Source organism: Triticum aestivum, chromosome 3D, assembly GCF_018294505.1.
Source record: "Triticum aestivum cultivar Chinese Spring chromosome 3D, IWGSC CS RefSeq v2.1, whole genome shotgun sequence".
NCBI classification, from domain to species: domain Eukaryota; kingdom Viridiplantae; phylum Streptophyta; class Magnoliopsida; order Poales; family Poaceae; genus Triticum; species Triticum aestivum.
The window spans coordinates 45352721-45364870 of record NC_057802.1 but is presented as its reverse complement, the minus strand read 5'-3'; positions in this window follow the sequence as shown (position 1 = coordinate 45364870).

Genomic DNA, 12150 nt, shown 5'->3' with positions numbered 1-12150 from the left:
ACCTCGCCTGTGAACTTAAGAACTCCATAAAGCTGACATCAGAGTATATATATATCCTATCAGAGTGAAATTGCATGCTGGCTGGCATCGGGCAGGAACTGCTCCTAGTTGCTTGCGACCATATGATTTGGTAAGAAACTCTTTCCAGCTGAGACCAGCATAATGAGTAGGTAAATGATTAAAAAAAAAATTATGAAGTGTGAATGCTAGCAAAGTGCATAAGTTTGATCAATGATAATAATTTCAATCACTTTTCCTAGCATCATAACAGCAACTCTTTCTCATAATACTCATCATGTTAAAGTAGCAACCAATTCACATGTTAAGGTTCAAACAATGAATTCTCTTGAAACTCAACAACCTATATTCTTAGTCACCAAACAATTGCAATTCAACTTATTCAACAGAGTCTAAGTAAGAGCTCCACATACTCAATCATCATATAGTCTTCCATGATTGCTAGTACTCAAAGCATATTCTTAGAACAAATGGCATCCATCGAACACAGAGAAAGATAGGGGCTTAATGTTTCGCCTCCCAACTCATTTATCATAGAGATAATTGTCAACAATAATAACTGATGATCAAATATATTTGACTGGTCATATGTGCCTAGATCTTTCCCCACCACATGATGCTTGCTAACTAGAGAATAATTGAGGTTGAAATGAGAATACATACTATTGACTCTTTGCATAAAAGTAAAAACTGAAAAGTAAAAGATAGTCCTTTCGCAGAGGGAATCAGAGGTTGTCATGCGCTTTTTATTTGGATGCCCAAGCTCTTAATGCAAAGGAATGTCACGTTATATTGCCCCTTATGATACCAACCTTTATTATGCAGTCCGTCACTTTTATTACTTTGCCATCACAAGTTTGTACAACGCTCAGTTTTCCCTTACAATAAAAGATCAAATATATTTAGGAGCAATTTTTATTGCTTTATGCACCGATGACAACTTACTTGAAGGATCTTATTCAATACATAAGTAGGTATGGTGGCCACTCATGGCAAGAAACTGGGTTTAAGGGTTTTTGGATGCACAAGTAGTATCTCTACTTAGTACGAATTTGTTGGCTAGCAAAAGATCCTAGGCAAACACCACATGTTGGAGGATCCATGACAATATAACTTCTATGCAAATATACACAATCATAACTCATTACTTGTCTTCCTTTTCCAACTTCAACTAATTTGCTCAAGTTTGAAAATAATTAATGGGTATTCACAATCATAGAAGATGTCCAAGATAATATATTTGTATGTGAAAGTTCTCTTCCTTATACTAATCATTCATGAATCGCTTGTATGACCAATATTGTGATTGTCAAGCTTCAAAATATTTCACTTTCTAAACCCAATGTGAAGCTACTACTAGGCATGATATGAACATATAATTTCAACTTCATGATATTCAATTCATTCAACAATTTACTCATAGGATATAAGTGAAGCACAAGAGTAAATGACAAACTACTCCAAAAAGATATAAGTGAAGATCAAGCGAGTAGTTAAGTAAAGGGGTAGCTAATTGAGGACTCTCTCTTATTTAAAAGCTTTCAGATCTAAGTATTTTATTAAAACAGCAAGTAAATCAAAACAAAATGAAATTTCAATAATAGCACAACTCATGTGAAGAAGCAAAAACTTAGGCTCAACCGATACTAACCGATAATTGTTGATGAAGAAAGGTGGCATGCCTACTGGGGCATCCCCAAGCTTAGATGCTTGAGACTTATTGAAATATTATCTTGGGGTGCCTTGGGCATCCCCAAGCTTGATCTTTTGTGTCTCCTTAATTCCTTTTATATCACGGTTTCCCTAAATCTTAAAAACTTCATACACACAAAACTAAACAAGAACTCGTGAGATAAGTTAGTATAAATCAATGCAATAGCCTTATCAATATCTACTGTAGCAAATCACTGAAGTTATAATTTAACATTGCATACAAAATGCCTCTGCATATTTAATACTCCTATCCTCAAATAGAATCATTAAACACGCAAACATATGCAAACATAACAGCAATCTGCCAAAACAGGACAGTTTGTAATGGATGATGAAGTAACTCAAACAATTCTGAAAATTTAACACACTGTAGAAAATTTATCAGAGCGTATTGTGCAAAAAGTTTCAACATTTTATCATTCTGAATTTTCTCGGGAATTTTTGCAACAGTGACAAACTTTCTGTTTTGAAACAACAACATATAGACTTGCAAAATAAGCATGGCAAAGGCTACCCTTGCCACTTTTATTGAAATAAAAGATGCAAAACATTATTCTAAATAACAGCAAGCAAATCCTAATAGAATAACATTACGCTCCAAGCAAAACTCATATCATGTGACGAATGAGAATATAGCTCCAAGTGTGGTTACCGATATTGTTGGAGACGAAAGAGGGGATGCCTTCCGGGGCATCCCCAAGCTTAGTTGCTTGGATCTTCCTTGAATATCACCTTGGGGTGCCTTGGGCATCCCCAAGCTTTGCTTGTCACTCTTTATTCTCCTCATATCGACATCTCACCCAAAACTTGAAAACTTCAATCACACAAAACTTAACGGAACTTCGTGAGATAGGTTAGTATGATAAAGAGCAAACCATTCAATTTGGTATTGTCAAAGACAAGATTCAAAATTGTTCTGACACAATTCCTACTGTACCTTATCATTTCCACAATTTATATTGAGCAATATAAGCCATAGAAACTAGATAACAAGCAAACTATGCATTGAAAACAGAATATGTCAAAAACAAAACAGTCTATAGTAATCTGTACTCCAACCATACTTCTGTAACTCCAAAAATTCTGAAAAAGTAGGAAAACGTAGGCAATTTGTATATAGATCATCTGTAAAAAGATTAGATTAAAAGCACATTACACTGAATTTTGAAAATTCCTGGACTGAGTGCAAAAGTTTCTGCTTTTGCACAGAATTAAGTCAACTATCATCCACACTATCCCAAAGACTTTACTTGGCACTTTATTGAAACAAAATCTATAAAACATGATTACTACAGTAGCCTAATCATGTGAACACACAAAAACATTAGGGGTAAATTTTGGGTTGTCTCCCAACAAGCGCTTTTCTTTAATGCCTTTTAGCTAGGCATGATGAGTTCAATGATGCTCGCATAAAAGATAAGAATTGAAACATAACAAGAGCATCATGAATCATAAGTTCCTCTCTCATAATAATTTTCAGTAGCATCATGAATAGATTCATCAATATAACCATCACATAAAGCATTCTTTTCATGATTGAAAAGCATGAAAAATTTATTACCCTCCATATAAGCAATTTTATTCTCAATCACAATTGTGGGAGTATCATATGAAACTCGGATACTAAAAATTGTTTCCACATTAAAAGAGTAATGTTCAGTGAAAGGATAATCAAAATTATGACAATAATTATCACTACTTTTTATAACATAAGTATCATCACAATAATCATCATAAGTAGCAACTTTATTCTCATCATAGATAGGAGGCATGCAATCATCACAGAAAATTTTATCATTCAAAGTAGGGGGGCTAAAAATATCATCTTCATTAAGCATATCATTCCCAAGCTTGGGCCCAACATTAATTGCAGCAAATAAATTCTCAAACATGTCATTCTCATCGAACATAGCATCCCCAAACTTGTGGCTTGGCATATCATAAACATAAGCACTCTCATCATTAAAAGTATGAATAGGACCAACGGTATAACAATTTCTATCATCATAATTTCCCAAGTTGGTGCCAAAAAGATTTCCAAGATTATAAGAAGTATCATTATCTTCCCAATCGTAATCATCACAACAAGCAATAGCCATAACAAAATCATCATCAATAGTGCTCTTGGACATTGTGCCATAAGACAAAGAAGCAATATCATCATCAAGTGCATCATCTTCCACAATTATTTTTGATTCATTTTCATGAGGCACAACAATAATAGGAGCAACATTATTTGGGAGAGATACCTTTTTACCTCTATTATTTCTTATTTTCTTCTTCTTCTTCACCACATCATGTGTGGGTTTAATTAATTTATTCGAGCTTCTTATTGATGAGATTGGTTGAATAGGGAGCTCCTCCTCGCCACCTATTTCATCATGATAGACAATAGGAGGGAAAGTGGAAATCTTTACCCTTTCATTAGTATTCCTTTTATATTCTATTGGTTTCCCCGTCTTTCTATTGTTGGCAATATAAGCATTCTCATTGCAATTTACCATGCAAAACATACAAATATTTTTTAGATTAGTTTCAATGTCGTCCGTGAGAATGAATACTTCAAACCAACTATTTTTATGTGTCAATTATTCACTCCCCCTAAATATACAAAGCTCATTATAAAGTTCAAGGGTGATCAAATCATTACAATATTTGGCCATGATTAGATCATGACAAAGTTTGCATTGGAAATTAAGATGACCAACCTTATTGCAAAGTTCACAAGTAATAGGACAAAGAGAATATAATTTTGTAGCAAATTCATCTAGCACTTTGAGCGAAGAATTGGTTCTATCATGTTTATGCTTCTTACAAAATCTATCTTCCCTATAAGGCACGTCTTCACAAACTTTATGCACTCCACAAAATTGACATGTTTATAAGAAACATTTTTAACACGACTAGTGCAATCATCATTAGTATTTTGGATATTCATAGAATTCATACTAACAACATTGCAATCTGCTCATCATTTATGCCAAACATTTTATTGAATTCTTCTTCTATCAATTGAGCAGAATTTTCCTTTTCATCATTTTCATGAAAGACATTATAAAGACGAACAATATGAGACCACCTCAATTCCATTTTTTTGTAGTTTTCTTTTATAAACCAAACTAGTGATAAAACAAGAAACTAAAAGATTTGATTGCAAGATCTAAAGATATACCTTCAAGCACTCACCTCCCCGGCAACGTCGCCAGAAAAGAGTTTCATGTCTACTATGCAACTTTATTCTTGTAGACTCGCGTTGGGTCTCCAAGCGTAGAGTTTCGTAGGACAGTAGCAATTTTCTCTCAAGTGGATGAACTAAGGTTTATCAATCCGTGGGAGGTGTAGGATGAAGATGGTCTCTCTCAAGCAACCCTGCAACCAAATAACAAAGAGTCTCTTGTGTCCCCAACACACCAAATACAATGGTAATTTTTATAGGTGCACTAGTTCGACGAAGAGATGGTGATACAAGCGTAGTAATGATAGTACATATCGAGTTTTGTAATAGGAAAAATAAAAAACAGCAAAGTAGCAATTGATAAGACGGAGCACAAATGGTATTGCAATGCTGAAAAATGAGGCCTAGGGTCCGTACTTTCGCTAGTGCAATCTCTCAACAATGCTAAGCTAATTGGATCATATAACCATCCCTCAACGTGCGATGAAGAATCACTCCAAAGTTCCTATCTAGCGGAGAACATAAGAAGAAATTGTTTGTAGCTATTCTTTCCGATCGATCTATCCAAGAGTTCGTACTAAAATAACACCAAGTTATTCTTTCCGATCGATCTATCAAGAGTTCATACTAAAATGACATGTAGCTATTCTTTCCGACCGATCTATCAAGAGTTCGTACTAAAATAACACCAAAGCAAATTCAGATTCATAATACTCAATCCAACACAAAGAACCTCAAAGAGTGCCCCAAGATTTCTACCGGAGAAACAAAAGGCGAGAACGTGCATCAACTCCTATGCATAGATTACCCCAATGTCACCTCGGGAATCCAGGAGTTGAGTGCCAAAGCATACCTCAAGTGAATCAATATAATACCCATGGGTATTCATATGCAAGACATAAGTGATCTCAAATCCATATAAGTATTCAATCCGAGAAGAACGAAATCTCAAAAGGAAAACTCAATTCATCACAACAAGATAGAGAGGGAGAAACACCATATGATCCAACTATATTAACAAAGCCCGCGATACATCAAGATCGTGCCATCTCAAGAACACGAGAGAGAGAGAGAGAGAGAGAGAGAGAGAGATTAAACACATAGCTACTGGTACAAACCCTCAGCCCCGAGGGTGGACTACTCCCTCCTCATCATGGTGGCCGCCGGGATGATGAAGATGGCCACCAGTGATGGTTTCCCCCTCCAGCGGAGTGCCGGAACGGGGTCTAGATTGGTTTTTCGTGGCTACAGAGGCTTGTGGCGGCGGAACTTCTAATCTAGGGTTATCTTCGGGGTTTTGGAATATTTAGCAATTTATAGGGCGAAGAGGCGGTGCGGGAGGCCACCGAGTTGGGCACGACCCACCTAGGCGCGCCTGGGCCCCCAGGCGCGCCCTGGTGGGTTGTGCCCCCCTCGGGGCTCCCCTCTGGCACTTCTTTGGCCCACTGGATGTCTTCCAGTCCAAAAAAAATCTCCAAAAAGTTTCGCTGCGTTTGGACTCCGTTTGGTATAGATTTTCTGCGATGTAAAAAAGAAGCAAACAACAACTGGCACTGGCACTATGTCAATAGGTTAGTCCCAAAAAAAGATATAAAGTTGCTATAAAATGATTGTAAAACATCCAAGAATGATAATATAACAGCATGATAATATAACATATTTTGGTTGTTGTTGATTATGTCACTAAGTGGGTAGAAGCTATTCCAACTAGCAGTGTTGATCATAATACCTCCATTAAAATGCTTAAAGAAGTTATTTTCCCAAGGTTTGGAGTCCCTAGATATTTAATGACCGATGGTGGTTTACACTTTATTCATGGTGCTTTCCGTAAATTACTTGCTAAATATGATGTTAACCATAGAATTGCATCACCCTATCATCCTCAATCTAGTGGTCAAGTTGAACTTAGCAATAGAGCAATAAATTTAATATTACAAAAAACTGTCAATAGGTCCCGAACGAATTGGTCTAAGAAACTTGATGATGCACTTTGGGCCTATAGAACAGCTTATAAAAATCCTATGGGTATGTCTCCATATAAAATGGTTTATGGGAAAGCTTGTCATTTGCCTCTTGAGTTAGAACATAAAGCATATTGGGCAATTAAAGAACTCAATTATGATTTCAAACTTACCGGTGAAAAGAGGTTATTTGATATTAGCTCACTAGATGAATGGAGAAGCCAAGCTCATGAAAATGCCAAACTATTCAAAGAAAAAATTAAAAGATGGCATGACAAAACAATCCAAAAGCGGGAATTAAAGTTGGTGGATATGTCCTATTGTACAATTCTCATTTCAGATTTTTTTTGCAGGAAAACTTCTTCCAAATGGGAAGGACCATATATCATCGAAGAAGTTTATCGCTCTGGAGCTATCAAGATTAATAATGAGGTACCAATCCGAAGGTGGTCAATGGACAAAGAATTAAACACTATATTTCAGGTACGCTTATTAATGTTGAACTAACATTATCGAAACCATGACACCGGAGGAACACATAAAAAAACCTTCCAGAACCTTGAAAAGGAAGAGGTACGTGATACGGTAAGTAAACGGACTCCAAAAATTCCGCAAAAATATTTTTTGTCAGTTTTGGAATATTAGAAAAAAAACAACCGGGAAGGCAACCCAGGTGCCCACAAGGCACCAGGGCGCGCCTGCCCCACCTGGCGCGCCCTGGTGGGTAGTGGGCCCCTCGGGCACCTTCCCGACTCTGTTTTCCTTTCGTATACTTGTTTCACAAGATAAAAATTCTTTATAAATACCCCTGGACAATTTGACTATCGTATCGCAGAAAAATCCTCTGCTCTTGTTTCGTGCTGTTTTTCTAACAGATCTAGATCGCCATGGCTACCCCAAGCTCTTCCAAGGACAAGTTCTTCGGGAAGGTCATCAACCCCTACCTACCGAAGGTGTTGAAGCACCCTCAAGCTATTGAGATGCGTGAGGGGGTGCTTCACATCCGAGACGTTCAAGGCCCCAAGAGGACGGGAAGCGTGGAGGCCAAGCTTGAGGCGGTGGAGCAGGAGATTTTCAAGCGCTAAGGGATGGTGGACCGTAGACTCAGTACCAATCACTCCATGATGACGGAATTCACCCGTGATCCCAAGGTGGATGGCCGGTCTATGAAGGACATCGTCTTCACCTTCAACGAGCAAATCATTTTTCTGCAAAGCCAAATCTATGATCTTCGAAATCAAGTTTTTGAGTATGAAGCAAGATTTAAAGGTATGAGTTTAGCTGTCGGTTTCAGGACTCAGGAGACGCGTGCATCCTCTTATGATGGTGAACCCTTCCATGGAAGCTGGAGGACAAGCTTACTACCTCATCACCACCACCATCGTCTTCATCCCCAAAGAAGGAGACTTAAGCACACAAGTATGGGCACTCCCCTTGGCTTGTGCCAAGTTTGCGGGAGATGCCCCGGTATCGTATCACGATCACTTTTATTACCTTTACCTACCTTAGTTCGATTCTTGGCTATTTCGTGATTTAGTTTAATAAAAGTTTAGTATTATCTATTTTCTGGTGCTAGTTTCGTGATATATCTATCTATGTAATTGAGTGAGAGTTATATAATAAAGTTTACTTTGAGTTTTTGTTTCGTTACCTTCTATGTTCCAATCAAAATAAAGGAAAATAATGAAAAATATCGTATGCTAATCTTATGGTAAGTAATGACATCACATAAGGAAAAGTATAAGTGGTAAAATTTATTGAAAGTTGACAAACATAGCATTGGTCAATGATGCAATTCATGAAAGAACTAATAAGGGAATGTAGTGACCAGACCTCAAACAGTCTGATCTACCGTGCACCAGTGTCATTCCTGGATCAGTAATGCTGACACGCACAGTACTTGGAGGATTTATAACAGGGTAGCAATCACACACTTATTACATCGAGTATCTCAAAAGAGAAATAAGTATGACAAATATGGCTTAAGGCCATCTAAAACGATAACAGCGGAAGACTTGGAAGATAAGTGAGTCCATCAACTCCAACGGCATCATTGAGTATAAGACCACGACCTAAGGCACCTTACTCGTCGTCTGAAAAGTCTACAACATGAAATGTTGCAGCCCGAAAACGGGTCAGCACATGGAATATGCTGGCAAAATAACACATAGAGAGTAATGAACAGAATAAAGCTATACTACATGCATATTTGGCTGGTGTTTAAGCTCTATGGCTACAGTTTTGCGAAAAGCCAATTTTTTCCTACTACAAAGGAATAAATTTTATTTAACTATCATGGTGGTTGTTAAACATTGAGAATGGTTGACAACATCTCAATCCCAATTAAGTATCATCCTTAACCCAACAAAATTGATTTGAGTAACATGATGAGATTCACATGATATCCAAGTACTAGATACTCAAGACGTCCATAACCAGGGACACGGCTAACCATGATTAGTTTATACACTCTGCAGAGGTTTGTGCACTTTTCCCCACAAGACTCGATCTCCTCCGTTGGATTACTCGCACTACATGGTGTTTGAGTGACGGATTACGGAGACATAGTCTTTCAGAAGTGTTTGCACCTTACGTTCGGGTAGACCGTTACACCTACTTTCCCCTACATCTGCTAGTCTACCACTGTAAGAGTTCACACAACTTATTCAACTATGCTAGAGCCCATAATAGCTTGTGGCTGCACACGGAAGTTTCTAGCATGAATAATCTCATGATCCCTTTGAGCCTGGGTGGCGGTCCATAAAAAACAGGCAATCACTGGAATACCCAGGTGCCTCAATCCACCCAGATGTGTGTTTAAGTTGCCACCTTAAGTAAACCATTAAATTAACAATCTCACATCTGTCATGGATACACTCACCCAATCCACGTCTACTAGCATAGCATAGCAACATGAGCAGGTAATAGGTAAGGTTTGATAACAAAACAAGTAATAGGTACTACCTCATCTACTTCCCAATACCCACAATTTAATTAGATCCTAATCATGCAATGTTTGAGGATTGGTCTAATGCAATAAAACTGGGTAGTAAAGAGGTATGATCAAAGTGTTACTTGCCTTGCTGATGATCCGTGAAACCTAGAGATTCGAAGTAGCAAGCGGCGCACTCCGGGTACTCTATCGCAAACAAACAAGCATACAGTAAGCACTCAACTAATGCACAGGTAAAACTCAAATAAATGATCTAACCAGAAAGTTCAACTTAAGAACTCCGGTTTGCAAAAAGAATCAAATCAAACGAAGCAACAAAATTCAAACAGCGAAGGAAACAAGCTTCGTTTACTAATCTGGATCTAAGTCAAATTTTACAGTAGCAAAAACTTGTTTGAGTTGGTTAAATGGAAAGAGAATTTCGAGACGAAACTCTAGGCGCTTCAATCGCCTGATTCCGTTAAACGAGCGAAAAGATATACTAGAACGAAAATCGGATCAGAAATCGCGATCTGGAATAATCGCGGAAAATCCGAGAAAAAGAAAAACTGACGAACAGTTTATCGAACGAATGTTCATTAACTGTAACTAAACGATGAACACGTTCGTTAAAACGAACGAATGAGCGAACGCTCGCTAATTAACTAAACCGAGAAAAAGAAAAAAAAATAAACCGATCTAAAAAAATAAAACAACCGCAGCTTTTTTAAAAAAAACCGGGCGGCTTTTTAGAGAAAACCGCCGGCGGCGGCGACAACTCCTGCGGCTACCTCGGCGAGGGGCGGCGGCTCCGGCGAGCTCCGGCGGGGTCCGCGGGACGACGGGCGGCGGGGGCAACGGCGTCGGGCGGCAGGCGACGGGGCGACAGCGGGCGACGGGGCGGCGGCGTCGGCGGCGGCGGCGGGGTCGGCTAGGGTTAGGGTTCGGGGGCGGCGGGCGACTTGGGCCAATGGCGGGGGTCGGGCCGCGACTTATAAAGGACCCGGCCAGGCGGAGTCCTGGCTGAACATGGCCCATAGTCGGTTTCATTTTTTTTTAAATACGCGCAGAAAAACAAACAAAAGAAATACTAAACGAACTCCAAAAATCCCGAAATAAATTTTCCCGACTTCTAAAATCAAGCCGGAGAAGATGAACATTTATTTGGGGCCTAAATGCAATTTTTAAAAACACGCATTTTTCCTATCCAAATAAAATAGCGAAAAACTCCAAAATAAAATCTTCTTTGATTTTTTTATTAAATCCTCATTATTCCTTTATTTTGGGAAAGTCATTTTATTCCCTCTCTCATATTTTTATAATTGAAATAATTGAAGATAAAATAAATAAAACCAAATGATCCTATTTTCAAATTTGAGAAAACCCAAATATGAAAATAACGAAATCCCCAACTCTCTCCGGTGGGTCCTTGAGTTGCGTAGAATTTCTAGGATCTAGCCAAAATGAAATGAATTATGATATGCAATGATGATCTAATGTATAACATTCCAAATTGAAAATTTGGGATGTTACAGGGAAGTGAAGATTCATATGCAAATACACTATCTTGGACATCTTTTATGATGGTGAGCCCCCATTAAATATCTTATGCCAAATTGTTGACGTTGGAAAAGGAAGACAACGTAATGATTTATATTTGTTCATATTCACATAGAAGTTATATTTTCATATATCCTTTAACATGTGGTGCTTGCTCAATATCTTTGCTAGCAAAAAATCCGCACTAAGTAGAGATACTACTTGTGCATCTAAAACCCTTAAACCCAAATCTTTGTTTTGAGAGTCCACCATACCTATCTATGGATTGAGTAAGATCCTTCAAGTTGTCATCGGTGCAAAAAGGCAATAAAAATTACTCCTAAATGTGTTTGGTCTTTTAGTGTAAAGGAAAATAAGCATTGTACAAACTTGTGATGGCAAAGTAATAAAAGCGACGGACTGCATAATAAAGGTTTCTATCATAAGGGGCAATATAACGTGACGTTCTTTTGCATTAAGAGATTGTGCATATAAAACCAAAAAGCGCATGACAACCTCTGCTTCCCTTTGCGAAGGGTCTATCTTTTACTTTTATGTATTTACTTTTTATGCAAGAGTCAAAGTATTTTTCTCTGTTCCTTTTTATTTTTCTCTTTGGCAAACACCATGTGGTGGGGAAAGATCTAGGCACATATATCCAGTTGGATATATATGAGTGAGCATGAATTATTATTATTGACATCACCCTTGAGGTGAATAAGTTGGGAGGCGAAACTATAAGCCCCTATCTTTCTATGTGTCTGGTTGAAACTTTTTGCTCATATATATGTTGTGAGTGTTAGCAATCGTAA